A 22,784-nucleotide genomic window follows, 5' to 3' on the forward strand; every position below is an offset into this window, starting at 1 on the left:
ATTACAGTTGCATTTACGATTCAGGCTTATTTTGGTAGGCACTGTACAACTATAACAAAAATACGGCCCCTGCACCCAACAGATTTTAAAAGTGAAGAGTCAGCTGTTGCAAAAAGGGAAGAGGAAATGTACAAACATTGCAAGGAAAGTAAATTTAATAAATTTTGTTCTCCCACTTCTAGGAATCCTGTTCTCAAGGTCTCTTTATTTAAGCAAATAACCAACTGGCATTGAAGATATACGTATAAATACACATATGGAGTTTATAGCAAATTCCTGCAAAGCACAGTAAGGAAGGAACTCTTTGCAACTCTGGGTACATCTACACAGCAGTGTTATTTCAGAATAACTGATGTTAATCTGAAATAACATAGTTCATGTCTACAAGCCTTCATTTCAAAATAATGTTGAGCTAGAGGACTTCTTACTCTGACTCATGGTAACCTTCACTCTTCCTTCAACTTCCCTTATTCCTAATGAAATGTTCTTCAACTTCCTGCTGTATAGCCAGCACCAAAAGCCAATTTAAGCTATTTCAACTTAAGTTATACAATTGATGTAGCTGAAGTTGTGCATCTTAATTCAGCTTTAGCCCGGTTGTGTAGACGTACCCTCCGAGAAGTGCCACATGACTAGTTCTAAACAATAGATCATGATCTTTGCCTCTCAGACTTTCAGGGAAATCAATAGTTGCTAACAAGACTGCCATGTCTACTTTCAGAGATCAGTTTCTAGATTTGTGAAGTATTACATTTGTTGCCCATAGCTACCACATTATCAACAGCAAAGGTGCAACATAATAAGTCAAGAGCAGGCAAAATATGACCCATAGGCTGCATCCAGCTCGCCACACCACTGGATCCTGCCTGCTGCCACCATCCTGTGGCCCAGTAAGAGCCTCAGGCAGGCTCTCTGCTTTCCATGTCCCCACACATGACTCAAAGGGGCTGACTATGGGGACCATGTGTTCTCTGTGCACGATGAGCCACTGCTCCCAGCACAGTCTTGCAGCTCCTGTTGGCTGGTTTCTGACCAATGGGAGCTGGCTGGACCATGCTTGCAATGCCCGCCTCCCCAGGGGCTCATGACACTCAGAGAACACAAGGCCCCCACAGCCAGCCACTTTGAGGGCATACAGTGGTGTGAAAGGCAGGGAGCCTACATCAAGATGCTGCTGGCCTGGAGCCACACAGGGAAGTGCCTCCTAGCCAGAGCCTGCACTGGTACCTCATTCATTCCTTCCCCTCAGCCTTTGGCTATCCCTCCTGTACCCCTGCCCCAGGTCACAATCCAAACCCCCGCACCCTTACTCCAGGTCACAAATCTCTCCCAGACTTTGCACCGCCTCCTACACCCTCCTGCAGCTCAGAATCTTCTCCTGTACCCATACCTCCTCCCAGACCCCACACCCTCTCCTGCATCCAACCTCCATACCAGACTCTGCACCTCCTCCATTAATATCATGGAAGAGTACAGCCCTTGACCACTTACCAAGTTCTAGGTTTGCCCCCACCCCATCAAAAATTATTGCCCACCCTTGTGTTAAACAAATGCTCTAATTCATACTGAATTTTCCTCTTTCCAGATGCTATATAGAGTAATATTTATTTAAGCATATCTGATTTGTTGTAATTGTAAAATGTTCTCTCCCCTTTAGGTTACTGAATTGTCAAATAAACCCATTCTCTCTATACAAAGAATTAGCATAATTCGTGGAAATTTATGCCATAATATTTTTCATAGTATAATACTTTAGAATTAACATACTATTAAAGACTTGTCAAAAATAGAGTCTGGGATAATAATCATATAGCAAAACTGCATGATTCATTTGCAAACCCAACTTTAGAATACATAATACAGTAAAACTCCAATAGTCCGGCATCCAATAGTCCGGCACTCCTGATAGTCCGGCATCAAAATGGAAAGAGCCTAGTGAGTGAGCTTCGGCAAAAAATGAGTCACAAGGTAACAGCAGCAGCAGCTGAACTGAGCAAAAAGGGTAAAAAAGGCTTAAAGAAACTAAAACATTACAGTATACTGTATACAGTATGTACAATAAAAAAGGGTTAAGAACACTTTATATACAGTATATAATGTATACAGTATATATATATAATCATCTTATAGTACCTCCTGATAGTCCGGCATATCTGATAACCTGGCACCACCTAGGTTCCATAGGTTCCGGATTATCGGAAGTCTACTGTACTAACGTCTCATTTACCAAGTCACAATTGTAGTCACTCGGGGTATGTCTACACTACTCCGCTAGTTCGAACTAGCGGGGTAATGTAGGCATACTGCACTTGCAAATGAAGCCCGGGATTTGAATTTCCCGGGCTTCATTTGCATAAGCGGGGCTCCGCCATTTTTAAAACCCCGCTCGTTCGAACCCCGTGCAGCGCGGCTACACGGGGCACGAACTAGGTAGTTCGAACTAGGCTTCCTAGTTCGAACTACCGTTACTCCTCGTGGAATGAGGAGTAACGGTAGTTCGAACTAGGAAGCCTAGTTCGAACTACCTAGTTCGTGCCCCGTGTAGCCGCGCTGCACGGGGTTCGAACGAGTGGGGTTTTAAAAATGGCAGCGCCCCGCTTATGCAAATGAAGCCCGGGAAATTCAAATCCCGGGCTTCATTTGCAAGTGCGGTATGCCTACATTACCCTCCTAGTTCGAACTAGGAGGGTAGTGTAGACATACCCTCAGTGAAATGGGTAACATGGGATCAATCAAAAATATATTCAGAGATCAGTGCAAATATTAAGTGGCCAGAACAACAAAAAAGACCATTCAACATTTTTGAAAAAAGGATATTCTAAAGCCTTTTAAAGCTATTTGAGTAATATATCATATCTAGAGCTAAGGGAAAGTATGGCTGAGTAGTGCTGTTATACACCCTTCCACTTACTTTCCTTCATGGGAGGATGGAGAAGTAGCCTTTTTAAGACAGATATATTTGCAGTTGGACATTTACTGGAAACATTTTAACAACATAATGAATTTAGTAGAGTGGGGCAATGCACTCTAGCTGCCTAGCAAGATTACTTGCTGTAAGTGCTACGGAGAAATGCTTGACTCCATTTGCCTCTCCAACCATTGCTCCTTTCCCTTCCATCCCTAAGCTCATTGAATACACTGTTTACCATCTCAGGCAGCCCACTCCTACAATTCCATCCTCAAACATCTCGGCTACGTCTACATTGGCATCCCTTTCCGGAAAAGGAATGCTAATGTGACGAGTCGGAATTGCAAATCCGTGGGGGATTTAAATATCCCCCGTGGCATTTGCATTTACATGGCTGCTGCTTTTTTCCAGCTTGGGGATAAACCGGAGAAAAGCGCCAGTCTAGACGCGCTTCTCCGGAAAATAAGCCCTTTTCCGGAGGATTTCTTATTCCTACTTGAAAGCAGGATTCTTCCTAAAACAACTTAGCCTAGATTAATATGGGCTATCTGCTGAATGATTGTTGGTAGGCCCAGATTGCACACTTATTTACAGAGCAGGACCAGCAAAAACCCTCAACATTTAAACTAACAACTTACAATTTCAGTAGAGCTTTCAATACACCAAATTACATGTTTAGCTATGTCTAGATCTAGCTTTATATAAATCTATTTAAGATAAGGCTTTTTCTGTCTATCAACATGGCTAAGACTCTCTGCAGGCTCTCATCATCTTGCATCTCTATTCCTACAACACCCTTGTAGGGTTCCTTGTTCTGGTCTTGACAAATCACCTCATATCCATTCAGAATGTGCTGCAAAGATCCTTCATTAGACTATCGTCTCTTTCTCTTCACATGCCTTCACTGGGTCCCTGCTCTCTGTTGCATTAAACAAAAGCTGCTTGTCTCTTTCACAACCTATCATCTCTCATTCACCATCAAGAGGTATTATCCACCCTTGATGCCATCGTCCACATTTTCAAACATGCACCTTTGTGCTGTCTTGCATGTTGCCCGTCAGGTTGGGAAGGAACTCCCAGTCAATATCCTCAGCACTCTCCCATTGTCTTGCTGGACTTCTAGTCCATGACTTGGGATCCTGGGAATGATAGTAGTAAAGATTAATGTAGGTTTTGTTAAAAATGAAGCAATGTGTGTGCATTCTTTTCTAAATAAACAGATTATGCTAAAAATCTTAACATTGAAATTTGAAGTCCTGTTCTTAACTCGTCATGGTTGTTTCTCCTTATCACTAATTAATTTAGGGTATCTATAAATATGAATGTAAGAAGAAAAATATTCTAGACTCTTCAATAACTGTAATCTCATAAAATTGGTGGCTTCTGCTACCAATTTTTATCTTTCTATATTTACTGCCCGTCTCAGTAAAATGGGCAGTCTGAATATACAGGTAGTTTAGATCCAGTTCCCTCCCCACCCCACTCTCTCCCTCTGCATTTTGAGCAGCGTCTCTGAGAATATGTATTTCTCTGTTTCCTTATTTGCGGGCTGTGGCCATTGGCAATGTGATTATTTTAAGTTGGTGAAGTAAATCCTAGGAGAGAGGCACCAGAAAGTTACAACAGATGTTAAAAACAGTATCAGTATATGTGGCCTTAATTGTTAATGCCCAAATATTTCCGGCAATGGATGAAGGAAGCAGGACATGTAGTTGCATCGCTAGAAATAGCTCAGAAGGCACATCACAGGGTACAGTGCAAATATTTTAGCTGTGTTTTCTGGACATAGCTATAACAAATGAGTCATTTACTGAATTTCTATCTATATTAATTAATCAAAGGTACATAGTAAGGAAGACATTCTAATTCATCACTGTGCAGTGGTCTGAGGACACAGGGCTGGATTCTGAGTTGGTGTAAATCAATGCATCTTCACTGACGTCAGAGAAGCTGTGCCGATATATGCCAAATGGGGTTCTGGCTCCGCAGGATGTAGCTTAACAGACTGTTAAATGTGTCTGAGTGTACACAAGTCCCAAGGACATAGGGCCTATTTTAGAGGTTTATGGGCCAGGAAAGTGCAAATGCGAAGCAAGACAGACAAGCGGATTTTTATTCTCGTTTTCCACATTATTATGAGTGGTGCATAGGATGTAAGGTGATTATATGAACAATACTCTCAGGTTTATGATAAATTCTCTGTCTATCATAGGTGTCAAGTCATGCTCTTGTTTTTTCCACAGATTAAAATGTTGCCTCCTGATCAGTGTGATTATCATTCAGCTGTGCCTGGGGGTTTTCATGCCTGGGATGGATCTCTCAGTTGTCACCAGAAGATTGTGGTTGCTTATATACAGCCGCAGGGAAAACTATGAAATAGAATTGACTGCAAAATGAGGTTCCCATTATGATATGCATACAGCACTCCAGAACTCTTTCCTGCTTCTGCCAGCAAGACTGTAACTGTGGGGAGCACTGAATGCCACGCCACTGGCTCTTTAAGAGCTAACGTCCATGCAAACATATACCTGTCTGGTCTCTATGGGTATATCTACACTACCCTCCTAGTTCGAACTAGGAGGGTAATGTAGGCATACCGCACTTGCAAATGAAGCCCGGGATTTGAATTTCCCGGGCTTCATTTGCATAAGCGGGGAGCCGCCATTTTTAAATCCCCGCTGCTTCGAACCCCGTGCAGCGCGGCTACACGGGGCTCGAACTAGGTAGTTCGGACTAGGTTCCTATTCCGAACTACCGTTACTCCTCGTGAAATGAGGTGTACCGGTAGTTCGGAATAGGCACCCTAGTCCGAACTACCTAGTTCGAGCCCCGTGTAGCCGCGCTGCACGGGGTTCGAAGCAGCGGGGATTTAAAAATGGCAGCTCCTCGCTTATGCAAATGAAGCCCGGGAAATTCAAATCCCGGGCTTCATTTGCAAGTGCGGTATGCCTACATTACCCCGCTAGTTCGAACTAGCGGGGTAGTGTAGACATACCCTATGAGAGGAAAGTCAGAGATAAAAAGCAATAAGCCAGATGGGAGGAGAAGCAGCTCCATGGACTCCCTACTTTCCAGCCACAACCTATCAATGGAAAGAGCAACCTTTATTTAGAGGGTAATCTGAGGGGACCAGAATCTTAACTGTGCCATGGCCCACTAGACATAGTTGGGGCTTGGGCACACAGTAGCCATTTGTGGTTCAATTGAGAGAGTCTGGTTTTATGCTAGCCCCGTCCAGAGCAGAGACTAGAGCAACTTCAGGGCTGCTTTCACCACTAGCTGCCAAACAGCATCCAAAAAGGACAGTACCAGCGTCCAGGTTTGCTATGCACAAGGATCACACACATCCATTACCCCATGCTGTCGGGGAGGTCCTCTATTAGCATACCACATCCATATAAGTGGGTGAAATTCTAGCCCTGCTGAAGTCCAGGGGAGTTTTGCTTTATATTTCAATGGAGTCAGGATTTTAAAATGATAGGCTCAAGCAGCTTTTCATAAGGGAAATGGCACAAAAGAGGACTTACCGGCCATGAATCGAACGTATAATACTAACTGATATATTGTTATTTTAAAAGGCACTAGAAGGGTGTCTTTAGCCAGGATACTAAAAAGTACCTGAAATTACTGACACTTTCTTAAGTGAAGGTATACTTTTCTCCTGCTCTTCCCTCTCCTCTCCAGTGAGAGTTTCAGCAAGCTGTTGCAAGCTGGAACACAAGCAAACTAAGTGTTATGCTGTGGAGAACTGTGTTAAATTGTCCTTCTTTGACTTCTGGAGATTTCAAATTCCCATGGGGCTGCCATGCCAGCTGGGGTTTTGCAGGGCACATTGGCACTCTTGCCATCTTCCCCAAGCATGCGTCCTCCACCCAAGTCCTACGCCTGATTAGGGAGAGAAATGGGTGGAACACATGGCTGGCTCTCCCCAGCCAGTTTCCTCCATAGAGGATGAATCTTCAGTTGCTCAACTAAGACAGCTTAATAGCCCCTTTGTCTTTAGAGTAATGCCAGAGATGGTCCCCTGCCACAAAACCTTCAGTTAATAGATGTTTGTTAAAAATCTAGGGAGATTAAGCTGCTCCCATCCTGGCATTGCTAAGAGCAAATATATGCTCTAAGAGGAAAATTCCAGACTGATATTCTGGATTGCCCTGAAAAGACACTACCACATATTGTTCAAGAGTCCATAAATAAAGTAAAAAGGATGAACCATCATCAAACGTAAAGAAGCCTTGTTTATTCTTGGCATACATACAAAACCATGTTTTGAATCATCAGAGAAGATAGCAGGGCAGGATGGTGATATAAGATTTAGAATGGCAGCAATATAAACCCCCTAGAATTATACAGTAGGATCCTTCCAAGAGGGGAGCCATGTGATCAATAAAATTCCATACAGTTTAGAGTGCAGAGGGTCCTTCAGGTATAGCCTCAGCTTTGTGTGTGGATGCTAAAGACCCTGCGGTACTTTTTGTAAGGAAAACTTTCCCCTATTCCCACTCTGTTGCTACGTTTCAGAAGAGAAGCAATTACTGTAAGAAAACGTATAAAGCATATGATATTAAATAAATGACATCTACATTGCTATTAATATACAGCAAAAACATTTTCTTTAGACATTACAAGCCCTCAAGTTTCACCTACTGTTTCTAAATCGACAGTTCCTATTGAATCTAATATTATCTAAATCTACTCTCCTATTTTATCTAATCTAGCCTGTCCAATTTATCCTATCATACCTGGTCCTGCCATGAGGGCAGGGGACTAGACTCGATGACCTCTCGAGGTCCCTTCCAGTCCTAGTATTCTATGATTCTATTATTTAATTTAAGACTCCATCCTGTGTAATTCATGATATTTATATGACACCTCTCATGCTGGTATCTAAGCAGCATGTGCCTGTTGATATTAATTTACAAACCCTGTCTTTCATTCTTAAAGTGAGATAGCAACTGAAATGTATAAATTTGTGTTCTCACTTCCTCTCTTTGGAGTCTGCTGGTAATAGCAACTATCCAGCTTGCTGAAATTGGATCAGAGGGGGAAAAATTAAAGTCTGGGTATGTCTACACTACAACGTTAATTCGAACTAACTTAGTTCGAATTAGTTAATTCGAACTAAGCTAATTCGAACTAACGCGTCTAGAACTAAAAACTAGTTCGAATTAGCGTTTTGCTAATTCAAACTAGCAAGTCCACATTGAGTGGACCCTGAACAGGGCTTAAGGATGGCCGGAAGCAGTGCCGGCAGGGCATCAGAGGAAGACTTAAAGCGTGGAGATGCTGTCTCAGGCTAGCCGAGGGCTGTGCTTAAAGGGACCCGACCCCCACCCCGGACAAACAGTTCTAAGGGGTGCCCCGCTTGCAAAGCAGTCCTGGCTTGGATTGCCCGGAGTACCCACACTGGGCACATCACACCACTCGGCCATCAGCCCGGCTGCACTTGCCGCAGGCTGCCATCTGGGGAGAGGGGGCAATCGGGGGGCTGCAGGAGAGCTTCCACCCCCAGAAGCCCGAAGAGCCAGCCCAGTCCTCCCCATCGGGGGCTCGTACCCCATTCCTCCCTCACCTCCTTCCACTTACCCTTCCCTAGCCCCCCTTCTTATTGATGTACAAAATAAAGATAACGTTTCTTCCAACATTGACTCTGTCTTTATTGAACAAAACTGGGGGAGACTGGGAAAAGGAGGTGGGAGAGGGGAAGAGAAAGGCTGGGAGAGGGGAGGGCAACTAACATGATCAGGGGCTGGGAACAGGTCCCAGATGAAGAGAGGCTACAGAGACTGGGACTGTTCAGCTTAGAAAAGAGGAGATGGAGCGGGGACAGGATAGAGGTCTCTAAAAGCAGGGGTTGGGTGGAGAGGGTGCATACAGAAAAGTTCTTCATGAGTTCCCATAAAGAAGGACTAGAGGATACCAAAGGAAAGGAATGGGTAGCAGGCTTCAAACTAGTAAGAGAAAGTTGTTCTTCACAAAGCAAATAGTTAACCTGTGGAACTCCTTGCTGCAGGAGGCTGTGAAGGCTACAACTAGAACAGAGTTGAAAGGGAAGTGAGATCAAGTCATGGAGGTTGGGTCCATGGAGTAGTCTTAGCCAGGGGGTAGGAGTGGTGTCCCTACCCAAAGTTTGTGGAAGGCTGGAGAGGGATGGCACGAGACAAATGGCTTGGTCACTGTCTTCGGTCCATCCCCTCCAGGGTCCCTAGGGTTGGCCGCTGTCGGCAGACAGGCTACTGGGCTAGATGGACCTTTGGTCTGACCCAGGACGGCCATTGTAAGCTCAGGGCTGAGGGTCGGGGGTCTCAGTGGACCCCCTTGATTTTCATGCACACCTGCTCCTGGGTGGCCAGGCTGGCAGCTCTCCTGCCCTAGCCGGCCACTTTCCTGTGCCTAGTGCGGAGATCGTGGACGAGGTCCATGATGTCCGCACTAGCACAGGAAGGTGCCCGCCTCTTGCGGTCCCGGGCAAGCTCCCGGGAGCCGCCAGCCTGGTCCCGGGAAGAGGGGGTGGGCTGGGGGACATCGGGTGGGTGGCTCTGTGCCGTGCCAGGTGCAGGGTCTGCTGGCTGGGTGCTGGCAGGCTTGCACCTGGCACGGGCACCGTAGCCAGCCCGTGCCCCTTTAAGGGGGCCGGGGCCGGGAGGGGGGCATAGAGTTTCCCTGGTGTTGGCCAGAGTGGCCACCAGGGAAACCTGGGGAGGGCTAGCCTCCCACTAGTTCGAATTAAGGGGCTACACACCCCTTAATTCGAACTAGTAAGTTCGAACTAGGCTTAATCCTCGTAAAATGAGGTTTTCCTAGTTCAAACTAAGCGCTCCGCTAGTTCGATTCAAATTCGAACTAGCGGAGCGCTAGTGTAGCGGCTATGAATGTTAGTTCGAACTAACGTCTGTTAGTTCGAACTAACGTCCGTTAGTTCGAACTAACATTGTAGTGTAGACATATCCTCTGGTATTAAAAAAGAAGAGTTTAATGTATCTACTACAGGTTGAAACTCTAAAATCTGGTGCTCTCTGGTCTGGCAGGACTACAGGTATTGCTAGAACAGAGAGCCCAGCTGGGAGTAAGAAACAACCAGGGTCAGAAGCACAGCGTTGGCTGGCAGCAGCAGGGCCAGAGGCCAGGAGCGCAGCTCCAGCCAGGGCCTGGAGTGGAGCCCTATGGCTGGGTGCCTGAGAGCAGGGCTGAGGGCTGGGAGGGTAGCCTTGACTTCCCCTGGTCTGGAAAATTCCCTAGTTCAGAACTACTCAGGTTCTGAGGGTTCCAGACCAAGGAGGTCCAACCTGTTTAACTATTCCCACAGAAACAGAATTGGCCACACAGAAAAGTCAATTTCCAAAAAAAAGTTTCCAGTTATATTTTTCTTCCATCTCTGTGAAACAATGGGATCAATGAAATTAAAGTGGTTGACTTTTATAAATATTTCCCCATCTTGTTTTCACTCCTACGAAGAGACTCAGAATTGGAAAGCTGCCAGAAGCAGGAGATGGCAATCGCCAGGAGTGAGCGCCAAGTTTCACCCAGTAGATCTCAGCTATTAGCTGCCTGCTGCAATTTTTTAATGTGCAGCTTCTGAAGTCTACGGTATTTCAAACTAAGAAGGAGAGCTGGAAGAAGGGGGATGTTTAAGGAGACAAAACTGGCTCCACAGTGGCTAGTACTAACAGTATAACCAGAGTATTCTAGGTGTCCTGCTTATTGTAAGCATTACCAATCAATCTTATACATAATATCTAAAATAAACATTCTTTTACTGCATTTATTAAAAGAGGCAGCTATTTTGTATAGGATGGAAGATATTTAGTGGAAAGACAAATCCTGAAAGGTAAACACAGTTGGAACTTACCTGAGTAAGGACTGAGAATTTGAGCCAATGTGAGTTGAAGATGCTCAGCACCTCTCAGGATTGGAGAAAATATTATTATTCACAGTTATAGTACTTGACATGGATAGTGCTTGTTCTTTATAATTTAAAAGATGTCAGATATTAATAAGGTTTGTAATGTGCATGTTCCGAGTAGTAGCACTCTAACAGGAAGAATATGCTTTTCATTAATCTACTCTATTGAAAACTTCTTGTCCTAGAGCTAACTTCCCTGACTCAGAAATGTTAATGAATTTTCTGTTAAAGAAAATTAAAGAGAACTGGCTGAATAAATCCAATAAATAAATTTTATTAGTTGCCAGGAGTGCATGTTCCTTTTATACCAACTTCATTATGAGTAAGGTGTAATATAATATACTAATACAGAATCCATCTGCTAAAGTTTAAATGAATCCTTAGATGCTGACAGATCCAGGGCTGGTGCTGTTGGCAGATACATATTCTGTATTAGCTTTTCACAGCTGGGAATCTCAACTCAGATGTGCAATGAATCATAATTACTTCTATTTTCCCCACTGGCGGTCTCTTTAGAATCAGGGGGAAGAAAACCTGCTCTAGTGTCATAGTGCAGCAAAGGAATGTGATTGGTCCAAGGACACACATCTTTGCATAAGAAAATATCTAAGGCTGTGTCTAGACTACATGCCTCTGTCGTCAGAGGCATGTAGATTAGACACATAGGGAAAGTCAAATGAAGCCGTGATTTAAATGATCGCGGCTTCATTTAAATTTACATGGCTGCCACGCTGAGCCGACAAACAGCTGATCAGCTGTTTGTCCGCTCAGCACGCTAGTTTGGACGCTCCCCTGTCGACATCAAAGCCCTTTGTTGGCAGCCCCATTATTCCTCGTGGGATGAGGTTTACCGGGGCTGCCGACAAAGGGCTTTGATGTCGACAGGGGAGCGTCCAGACTAGTGCGCTGAGCGGACAAACAGCTGATCAGCTGTTTGTAGGCTCAGCGCGGCAGCCATGTAAATTTAAATGAAGCCGTGATCATTTAAATCGCGGCTTCATTTGACTTTGCCAAAACAACAAATCTACATGGCTCCGTCGATGGAGCCATGTAGTTTAGACGTACCCTAAATGTTAGCATTACTATTTAGGACCAGATTAGGATTCCTTCCAGGCAGCACAGGGATGCAAGAGGATGTTAGACTCATAGCCAATAAATATTCGTGGAGCTCTAAACCTGATCTTGAGTCTGCTATTTCGAAATAGTTTTTGTGTATAAATGCATTATTTTGAATTAGCTTAATTCGAATTAACTATTTCGAATTAAGTTAATTCGAAATAGCACTGTAGTGTAGACAGACCCTTATTCTCATTAAAACACAGAGGCTGTGTCTACATTGGCATCCCTTTCCGGAAAAGGGATGCTAATGAGACACATCGCAATTGCAAATCTGCGGGGGATTTAAATATCCCCTGCGGCATTTGCATTTACATGGCTGCCGCTTTTTTCCGGCTTGGGGATAAGCCGGAGAAAAGCGCCAGTCTAGACGTGATTCTCCGGAAAATAAGCCCTTTCAAGTAGGAATAAGAAATCCTCCAGAAAAGGGCTTATTTTCCGGAGAAGCACGTCTAGACTAGCGCTTTTCTCCGGCTTATCCCCAAGCCGGAAAAAAGCGGCAGCCATGTAAATGCAAATGCCGCGGGGGATATTTAAATCCCCCGCGGATTTGCAATTCCAACTGGTCTAATCTGCATCCCTTTTCCGGAAAAGGGGTGCAGTGTAGACACAGCCAGAGGATAGAACTGGGAAGGGGACAAGCGAAGAGGATTAAATGGGGATGGGAGGAAGAAAATGAAACATAGGATGTAGGATAAATTAAGGAAATATATATGTGTTGCAAAAAAAGTCCCTAACAAGTAGAAAGAAGGCTTTGAAAATAATAAGTGATAAGGCCAGAATAAATAAATAAATAGGCATGATATCTGACAAAGAATAACTAAAGACATAAGGCATGCATCTGACAAAGTGGGTCTTTGCCCACAAAAGCTTATGCTCCTATATATCTGTTAGCCTATAAGGTGCCACAGGACTTATCGTTGTTCTTAAAGACATAAGGGGAATTTTGGAAAAGGAGGCCTGTGACCAGTAGTAGTGACAGTGTTATTTAAAACCATCTGCAAAGAGAATCTGTCTTAAAAATGAGCCAATACGACCCTTCCCCATGCCAATGATAAATCCTACATGAACACAGGTGCAGTGGAGATAGTGTTGGAAATAAAGAAGGAAGAGAGAAAAGGCCTTGGGAAGAAAAACAGTTATAAATCTTTGTCTGGATTAAGACTGGAAATGAGGGGGTAATGTCTCAAATTGGTTCTTAGATGAAGTCAGTACCTGGCAATGACATCACCTGTTTGTTACAGGGTATAAAAGTAAAGCTCTAAAGAGCTAATTGCCACCATGTGCTTGACCATGCTGGAGCTGACCTGTATGGGTCAAAACACCCGTGTTTAGCCCATTTGCAAATATCCTGATCAAATGCTTGTTAGCATTGGAATGTAGTACATGTCTTAACAGTTAGACTTTTTAAGGTATGTTTAAAGCAACTGTATACATACCATTTGGTCTTTGGATTTAATACAGGAGTTTATGGTTAAATTATTGTTTAGTGGTTTCCTATATTCAGTAGTAATCCCAACAGCAAGTTGGCATGTTTCTGGGATTAGTTATGCATGGATAAATGTTTTCAAATAAGTTTAGCCACAAAATTAGCCCTTTAGCTTAAGCCCCATGACCCTAAGGAGCTAAGTGTGTTGTAGATGATTGGAATCCAGCTGGAAACCACGCACATTTATTTACCTTCCAGGATCCTACAGTCTGGGCTCCAGCTCCAGACCAAGCCTAAGCCAGCTGGCACAGGCCAGCTGTGGGTGTCTAACCGCAGTGTAGACATACCCTGATGTTTTACAACTGACTGGTTTGGACCACCTCCTAAGAAAGTACTAGGCACTTAGAATGTCTGCTGTCATCACTAGAGGTTACAGGCAGGGCCGGATTAAGGCATGGGCTAGCCGGGCAGCTGCCCAGGGTGCCAACCTATGTGGGGCGCCTGGCTCCCGGATCGCGGGCTGCAGCAGGTCCCAGCGGCCACCATGCAGCGGCCACCCGGGGTGAGGGCCACGTTAACCCCACAGCCACGGGGCCCTGCACAGCCAGGCTCGGCCCGCCCCGGGCTGCACACCAGCAGCGGTATCCGGGCTGGGCTGGGCCGGGCCAGGCACGTGCGTCCTGCTGCCACCAGCTCCGTGCACCCTCCCCCACATGCCGGGTGGGGGCGGGGCCACGCATGCGCCCTCTCCCAACCCGGGGCACAATTAAACTGTCTGCCCGGGGTGCCGGAATAGCTCGGTCCGGCCCTGGTGACAGGTGGTCAATATATCCCAGAATGCACATAGGACTTTGCAGGATCAGACTCCTAAGTCATAGCTTTAGCATACAGAACTGACACTGTGGTAATTATAACCTATATTAACATCAATATGGTGTTGAGTGGTCATGTGGCTAATTAGTGTGTGTGGGTTCTGACTAATTTGATTTGAGATTTACTACAGGAACAAAACAAGCGGTGCCTTTTTGTTCAGATAAGTCTATTACACTGAAACATCCGAATAGCAATACAGTCCCTCAAGTTTATGTTACCACCGCATATCACAGGAGATTTGAAATTGGGTATTCAAGTGCCCCCCAGGCACTTAAGCCTGCTTAATATCAATAACAATAATAGTGTTTCTGTAGCAAAATGCCTTCTCCTGTGAGATGCTGCAGAGGTCTGCTGTCACTGAGCTGTAAGAGAGTCTAGTGTTGCTGCTGCAAACACTGAGTGGGAAAAATTGCATTTATATAATTTTACTGTTCTAGAAAGTGTGACAGGAAAGAGAAATAATTCCAATGCAAGTCATTTTGTAGAAAAATAGACAAATATAATCAAAATTATACTAAAGACTGAACAAAATTACACTGATTTCAAACCTTTATCTTACTGCTAAGAAAAGAAACATTTCACTGATATATGCTTGTTCCCAGAAATTTGAGAAACACCATTTTATGGACAAGTTGTAGCAATAGAAATGTGTATACATAATACTTGGTTCATTGCACACACAAGTCATACAGCATCAATAAAATATGCGTAGGTAAAATAGATATAGTGCATGCGGGCACCAATTCAAGAAAAGATTTTTATTCACTAAGGCTATGCCTACACTGCAGCACAGTGGTATCCCAAAATAGCTATTCCACATCTTTTGAGCACACCCGTTATTTTGAAATATAAGGAGCTTGCTAGTCTGACATCCCTGTAAACCTCATTCCACGAGGAGTAAGAGATGTTTCAGAATAGCAATTTATTTCTACATTAGTGCTGTGTAGACAATGCCAAATTTCGAAATAAGCTATTTTGAAATAACTTTGAAATAAGATAATCTATTTTGAAATAACATCATAGTTTATTTTGACCTATGGTGCAGTGTAGATGCACCCTAAAGCACTTAAACATGTGTAATGGTGTTCTAACCCTTTAAGAGTAAATGGGACAAGTAAGAGTCTGATTCTGTCACCCTTATCCCTGTTGTAAGGTAATAGACTTAGTAAAGGACTACTCAAAGTATGTGTGATAAAGTCTGACTTGAAATTTTTGCCACTTAAACTAGCTAGAAGTAAGATTTCCTAGCTTTTAAAATGTAATTCCAGCTTGCAGAAGCACTGCACCAAGCCATTTATTCTGCAAATATTTAACCTACTGCGTTTGAATGTTTATCAGGAAGGCAGAATACAAGCCAGACATACCAGGTTCTGAAATGGAATTTGTGGCTCTTTGCTGAGCTGTGAAATCTATACCTTCATGTTCTACCCTGTGCTCAGAACTTTCTCATCTGCTAAAGAGATTCAGTGAAAAGGCTCACCAATGTACAAAGTGATACTTATTCACATCAGGTAGCTTCCTCTCAATTTTTCATCTCAGCCTGGATTCTAAAAGGAAACCAAATTAAGCAGGTATGTAATCATTAAAAATTGCAAGTCCAGCTGGATACCACCTAAAAAGCGGGAAAAAGCTACAAATATCAGTGCTATAGGCAAGGGGTGTCAACAGGATTGCTGGGCCCCAGGGCAGTATGGGAGGGGGGCAGGTCTGGGGCAGCCAGACCCCAGCACTGCCCAGACCGTAGCATGCCAACCCTCCTCCCACTGGCACTCTGAGCTGCTCAGAGTACATGGTTCTGGAGCACACGGTGCGGCTCTCCTGCAACAAATTAAAGGGCCCCGATGTCCAGGCGCCGCTGCTCTTGCAATAGTGGTGGTGGCAGCTGGGAGCTCTGGGCTCTTTAGAATTGTCAGGCCCCAGGGAATTGCTCCCTTTGCTTCTCCCCGCCCCCGTCAGCACACCTGGCTATAGGCTCCTATGAATTCCAATCAGTAGAAGGTGCTTAGTAGCTATGAAAGTCAGCCATGATTTCCAAAGTGCCTGGCTACGTCTAGACTGGCATGATTTTCCGCAAATGCTTTTCCATTAAAAGCATTTGCGGAAAAGAGCGTCTAGATTGGCATGGACGCTTTTGCGCAAAAGCACTTTTTGCGGATAAGTGTCCGTACCAATCTAGACGCGGTTTTGCGCAAGAAAGCCCCGATCGCCATTTTCGTCATCGGGGCTTTTTTTGCTCAAAACAGTCCTGAGCTGTCTACACTGGCCCTCTTGTGCAAATACATTTGCACAAGAGGGCTTTTTCCTGAACAGGAGCATCATAGTATTTGCGGAAGAACACTGACAATCTTACATGAGATCGTCAGTGTTCTTGCACAAATTCAAGTGGCCAGTGGACAGCTGGCAAGTTTTTCCGCAAAAGCGGCCGCTTCTGCGGAAAAACTTGCCAGTCTAGACGCAGCCCCTTTGTTTAGTTCATACATCCCAGTTTGCACTTCCTTCAATAAACAGTCTGTAGTTTCCCATAACAGTGGTCTGCACATAGAAGCCATTTTAGTGTGTATAGTAGAACCTCAGAATTAGGAGCACCTTAGGAATGGAGGTTGTTCATCACAAAAACGTTCATAACTCTAAACAAAATGTAAACTTTAAGAGACTATCCATAACAAATGAATATTGACTTAACACAGCTTTGAAAGTTTACTATGAAGGAAAAAATATGCTGCTTTTAAGTAGCATAGAAAGGTTCCTTACCTTGTCCCATAATTTTAAAAAACTGGGGTTTTTTTTTAGTAATTTACATAGTACTTTGCTTTACTTGCTACGTTGGGGGAATGGAGTTCTCTGCTGCTTGATTGTATACCTGTGGTTCCAAGCAAGATATATAGTCGACCAGTCACTTTATTATTCTGGTATTAATTAAAATAATGATTTCCTGTTTTGTAAATATGTTAATATTTTTTACAGGAACAAAATGGACGCTGAAAACTTGGCATCTCAGACAGAATATTCAAACATACCCAGCTTACTGATAGCAAGTATTTCTGACAAGAAGTGCTGTACTTAAAACAACAGAACCCTTAAAAGACTGTGGTACCATCTATGTTACAAGCCTGACAAAAACTATTTGGGACAGTGACCACTGCTGATGTCTTCTCCTGAACAAAGTATGTTTGTAGCAACTGAAAATCCAAGCATCAATAAGATCCATGACAAAGTTTGGGTCATCTTTTATTAAAGTATAATTTGTTTAGTGTATTTTCAGTTTAACAACTAAAGAGCCACAAAAATAAAGGTTTCCAAAAAAAGATGCCCATGTAGAGAGCTCTGCAAATAACCTTTTATGAAGTGGCTGCTTATCTTCCTGAAGTCAATAAGACTTGCAAATAAATGGCTCAGAGATTTTAAATTCCAAGCAACAAACATAACTTAGATAAAAATGTGATCTGCTCAGACAAGTTATGAGTTCATGGTCAAGTTAGGGAATCAGCACACTCATTGTAGCAGAGGAAAAATAGGAGGCTATAAGTGATAAATAACTTCTGGTCCTGTGCATCATAAATTATCAAAGTTCTGACAACATATAATAAATCTAAAATCCTGATTCACCACTGAGTTAATAATTTTCTAAAGTCCTTCCAGATAAAGAATATTTTTATTTCTGTTGTACTATAAGCAGCCTAATAGTATTTCCTTTTTATATCATTATGCAGTAATGGTGCAGTACAAGTAATTTACATTGAAATATTTAGAGTCAAGTCATTTGTTTTTGAACAGGATACAGGTTTGTACTCCTGAAAATGTGTGTGTGTGTTTTGGCCTCAGTCATTTAGACTTTGTTTTTCATTACATTTGGTAATATTCCCTCCACCTGGCAGGGATGAAGAAATTATATCCCATCAGGAGGTGGGGGGGGGGCTTACATTGACAACAGGAGGCCCACTCAGCAATGCATGCTAAGTGGAAAAAAACAACAGATATTTACTTATGGATAAAAACCTAATAATGGGTGTCATAAAAGTTGACAAGTAAATACTCTTAAGGAACTCATCTTTGTTTACTTGGCAATTAATTAATTGACATGGATCAGGTTCACCAAAGGCTAATACTAACCTATGGCATGTGGCACCAACTTGAGTATTGTAAGGAAGATTGGGAGTAGCAGCGGTAAATAGAATAATCATGAAATGAAAAGCATTGCTCTTATGCAAAGGTAGGCAAGATGAGGAATGACATGACAAGTAGTGATTAATATTGCTGGCAGGATTACTGAGCAGAATAGAATTAACTCTCCTGGGAACCCAAGACTTAGATTTTGTGGGGCTCCCCAGGCTCTGGGTGGAACCAAAAATGAATGGTTCAGAGTGCGGGAAGGAACTGAGGGTGGCAGCAGGAGGGTGGGACAAGAGGTGGGCAGGGCTCTGATTGGGAGAAGGGTTCCGGGCTGGGCTAGGGATAAGACATTTGGAGTGCAGGAGAGGGCATAGGACAGGAGGTTGGGGTTGGAGTGTGGGGGCCTAGGAGGAAGTTAAGGTGTGGGACAGGGCTCAGGACTGAAGTAGAGGGGTTGAGGTGCAGGGCACTTGCCTTGGGCAACTCTCCTTTGGTGTGGAGGGGGGTAGAAGAAGCAGGGGGCTCAGTGCTGGCCATGCGGCCCTGCAGGCACTGTGATTGCCATGTTCCATGGCTAATTAGTCAGGATTCCCATCCAATGGGAGCTTCAGGGGCAGCATGGGGAATGGAGCTTCCCCTGGAGCTCGTGGAGATGTGGCTCCAGACCAGAAATAGGGTTGGAGCATGCAAAGCCACCTTCCTGCTCCCAGGACAGGCAGGGCCATATAATACACTGAGACTTTTGGGCCTGTATCCCAGGGCCCTGGGCTAAGAGGGCCTTGCAAAAAAAAATCTGCACTTTTGGCTGCCCAAAGATCTTTTAGTGGTGTCTGAAGTGGCAGCCTCCAAAGCCCCTTTCTTAATCCAGCCTTGGTGCAGATGCTAATAAATGCACAGAGCGGTCTGGAAAAAGATGGCTATTATAAATTCAATATAGAATGTGCTTGTCCAGCCAGACACATTTCTGAGGAGTAGGTGCATCATACCGAAGTATTAATGGCTGGAGGCATTTTGCAGATATTAGGAGGAGGCGGCACATGTTCCGACTGCTACACCAGCTCTGCAAAGGTAGCGGCTACAGCAGACAGACTATAAGACAGCCATAAGCTGCTCAGTGATGAAGGTGTTTGGCCAGGTTTATTATTAAAGTACAGTTCCAGTATCTATGGAGCCACTAACACATGAACGCATGTTACTATGGACCAGCTCAGGCAGTAGCAGGACTTTCTGCTCCTCTTTACACCAGATTTCTCCTTCCACATGACTCCTCTTTTATACAGTGATACAAGCAAGTTACGTGTTGCCCCTGTGATGTGAGTCATTACCTCCCTTTACCTTGTACCTATTGGTTTGATCAGAACATTTCTATACAACACTCTCTTATCCTGAGCTTAGGTTTAGGAGAGGTCCCTGTGTCATTTTCAGAGAGGGTGTGTCTACACCTTAACTATGTATCAGGATGTTCTGGTCCTACCCTTCTAGAATATGGTTATGTGAACGTTTAATGCCTTTGAGTGCCTGTGTTTTTGCAATGCCAATCCTGTTCAACAAATGATTATTGCAAGGACAGAAAACCTTCAAGCAGACAGCTACATTGTAACAACTTTTGCTCATGAAACGAGTGGAGGTGGGGCAGGAACATTCAGGATAGGATTAGAAAGCTGGCAACCTGCACATACTGTATTTCTTCGAACAATCAAAGAGAGCAGTAAATCTCCATCAAAATATTGATATTTGAACTAGGAAATGTGTTTGAATCAAATATTCAGTGACTCATGGCTATTTAATTCACAAAGTGAAATTCTGGCCTCACTGAAGTCAGTGGCAACATTCCCATTGACTTCAATGGAGCCAGAATTTCAATCTTGGGACTTTATAATCTGCCTGGGAAAAAAGTTAGCTGCCTTGTGCTGAGACTGATAATCAGATAAATAAGGATCTCCTTGTTCTTCTAACAGAAGTCAAATGCTTATGGCCTATAGTGTTGGCACTAGCTGAGAACATCTGTGTCCACTTACTGGTTGATGGGATGCAGCGTTTCTGTAGGTTTGGCTCTTAAATGTCAGAACTCTTGGGCTCTAATTACTGGATCTGATACTGACTTGCTCAAAACGGTATATTTGCCAACTTCTTGTGCGCATTGTAAGATTTAATTTATGTTTATAAATAACTTGATCTGGAAGTTTCAAAGATGCCACAAATATACATATAACACAGTTATTACAACTCAAGATCAATTATAGAATAAAAAGTCTAAAAAAAAAACTTTGCAGAAAAGCCCTCTTTCCTCTGACTATAGTCTACCATGTTTTACCAACAACTACAACATGCAGAGAGGAATAGACTAAAACTAAACTTTTCCCTGAATGAAATAGAAATAAGTTGGTTTCTACTCCATCTGTTTTTTTCCAGGACAGCTTTAGGAACATATTAGAAATCTCAGAGCAGACTATAATCTCATCCCATCTATGCAAGATATCACCACACCAAAACACATTTTCCAGTTAAGATTGATTATTTTTATTTAATACTATTCTTCTATATGCCAATCATTTTCTACATTTTGTTTTATGTTCCTTAATACTAAGGGAATGCTTATTAAAATGGTTTCAGCTCTTCCATAGGTCTACATAACCAAGTTGGCACTTGATTGACAAAAATGGCAGTTCCACCTTATTTATCCCCTCCTATCAATCAAATCAAAATGTAAAAGTGGCTGAACATTTCAGAAGGACAACTTGCTATAGCATGATCACTTTTCTTTTAGTGAATAGAGATAACCCATCTCTCCTGAACAGTCTGTCATCAAATCATCACTTTTGGCATAATCTCCTCTCTTGTGCCAAACCGGATGCATATATACAGCTGTCAATTGCTTTTTTGTACCTATTAAACCTTTGATGAAGTCATTGTGAGCCAAAACACAGCAAGACAAAAAAAATCAATTTTCGTTGAAACATTCATGAAAGGTTTCTCAGCCATTCAAAAATGAAATAAAGCATGTAAGTATGAAAGAAAAAATTAACAGGCATCCTGTCAGGCCCAAAAGCGGACTGCTTCCTATTTTTAGCTTTAGTTTCTGCTAAATCAATAGCCTCCATTTTTTATTAATATATGTATCGATGAAACTATGCTTCGTGCAGTTTAATATCTACCCCACACTAAGTTTTGGATACATGAGCGCTGCAGTTCTCAGAATACCTCAGCTCATCTAGCTATTTGCCTGGTTTTGCAACAGACTACATAAAAAGCACTAGTCAGAACAAACTAAAAATTTCATACAATGACTTTTGTTTAAACTGCTCTATACAGAGAAATGTAAGTAAAATATTTATATTCCAATCAATTTATTTTATAAGGTTAAATAAGACTGTGAGCAATTTTTCATCAATATTGCTGTGACACTTTCGTATTTTTAAGTTTGATTTAGTAAGCCAGTAGTTAAGTGAGGTGAAACTTGGGATATGGAAGACAGACTTGTGAAAAGAGTGCAATAGTATGGAAATGTTGAGAATCATTGGACTAGAAGACTTAGAGCAGGGGAGGGCAAAAAGATGGAGGCAGTTCACCAGGATTAACTCCTGGCAGACTGCTATCACTGTATTTACTTAAGCCACCACAGATACAGGTGCTTGCAGCTCCCATTGGCCGCAGATCATCATTCCTGGCCAATGGGAGCTGCAGGAAGTGGTGCAGACCAGGACACCACTTCCTGGACAACAGGAGCTTTGTGAACAGCAATCCATGGCCAATGGGAGCTATACGTGAGGCACAGGTAAATAAAGCAGCAACAGCCCACCAAGGGCTAACTCTGGTGAACCACATCCATCCCATGGCCCAGTTATTGCCCACCACTGCCCTAAAATGCCCTGATCATCTAATTTTAAAACTGGTCTGACCACAGTCATACAAGTGTTCCCTTTGATAAGCTGGACATAAGCAGGACAATGAAATGCTATACCATCCTTCTTAATTCCATTTTAATTTGTTTTCTAAATATTATATGCAGCTCTAATAGTACAGTTATCAAGTCTATGCTATTTTGTATATGATGAGACATTTATCCAATTGTGCCTCAAGGAGACTCTGTAGCCCTAAAGATTAAAAATGAGCATGCCTCCCTCAAACTGTAGTATGGCTTTAAAATAATATTTCAGAGATGCTAGAACAATTTATATGATGGAAGTGCTGAAAGCAGAAGTCATGTGTTTGAGCTATTACTAGTCATTACTGTTCCCAGCGCCTATGTGAGTTTTTAAGCAATAGATGTTGGCTTCTTTAGTTGCCGTCTGGTTTGAGTCTTTAGAGTGCACGTGCTCCATATTTTCAAGCATTTCTCTTCAGTCATGAGGGCTAGAAACACAACATTTTTTAATAAAAGCTAAAATGCTCATGCAATATTGTGGTTGCAACAGCTGTCCCTTAAATGGGGGAAGCTAAATCAC

At 43.1% G+C, this 22,784-nt stretch overlaps 1 long non-coding RNA gene across 1 annotated transcript in view; it reads right to left on the reverse strand.

Moving 5' to 3' along the window:
• LOC112545227 (uncharacterized) overlaps positions 1-22,784 on the reverse strand; it is a 115,436-nt gene that overhangs the window by 59,472 nt on the left and 33,180 nt on the right. The window lies entirely within an intron of this gene.

Source organism: Pelodiscus sinensis, chromosome 4 (assembly GCF_052426305.1).
Source record: "Pelodiscus sinensis isolate ZL-2025 chromosome 4, ASM5242630v1, whole genome shotgun sequence".
In the NCBI taxonomy this organism is placed as follows: domain Eukaryota; kingdom Metazoa; phylum Chordata; order Testudines; family Trionychidae; genus Pelodiscus; species Pelodiscus sinensis.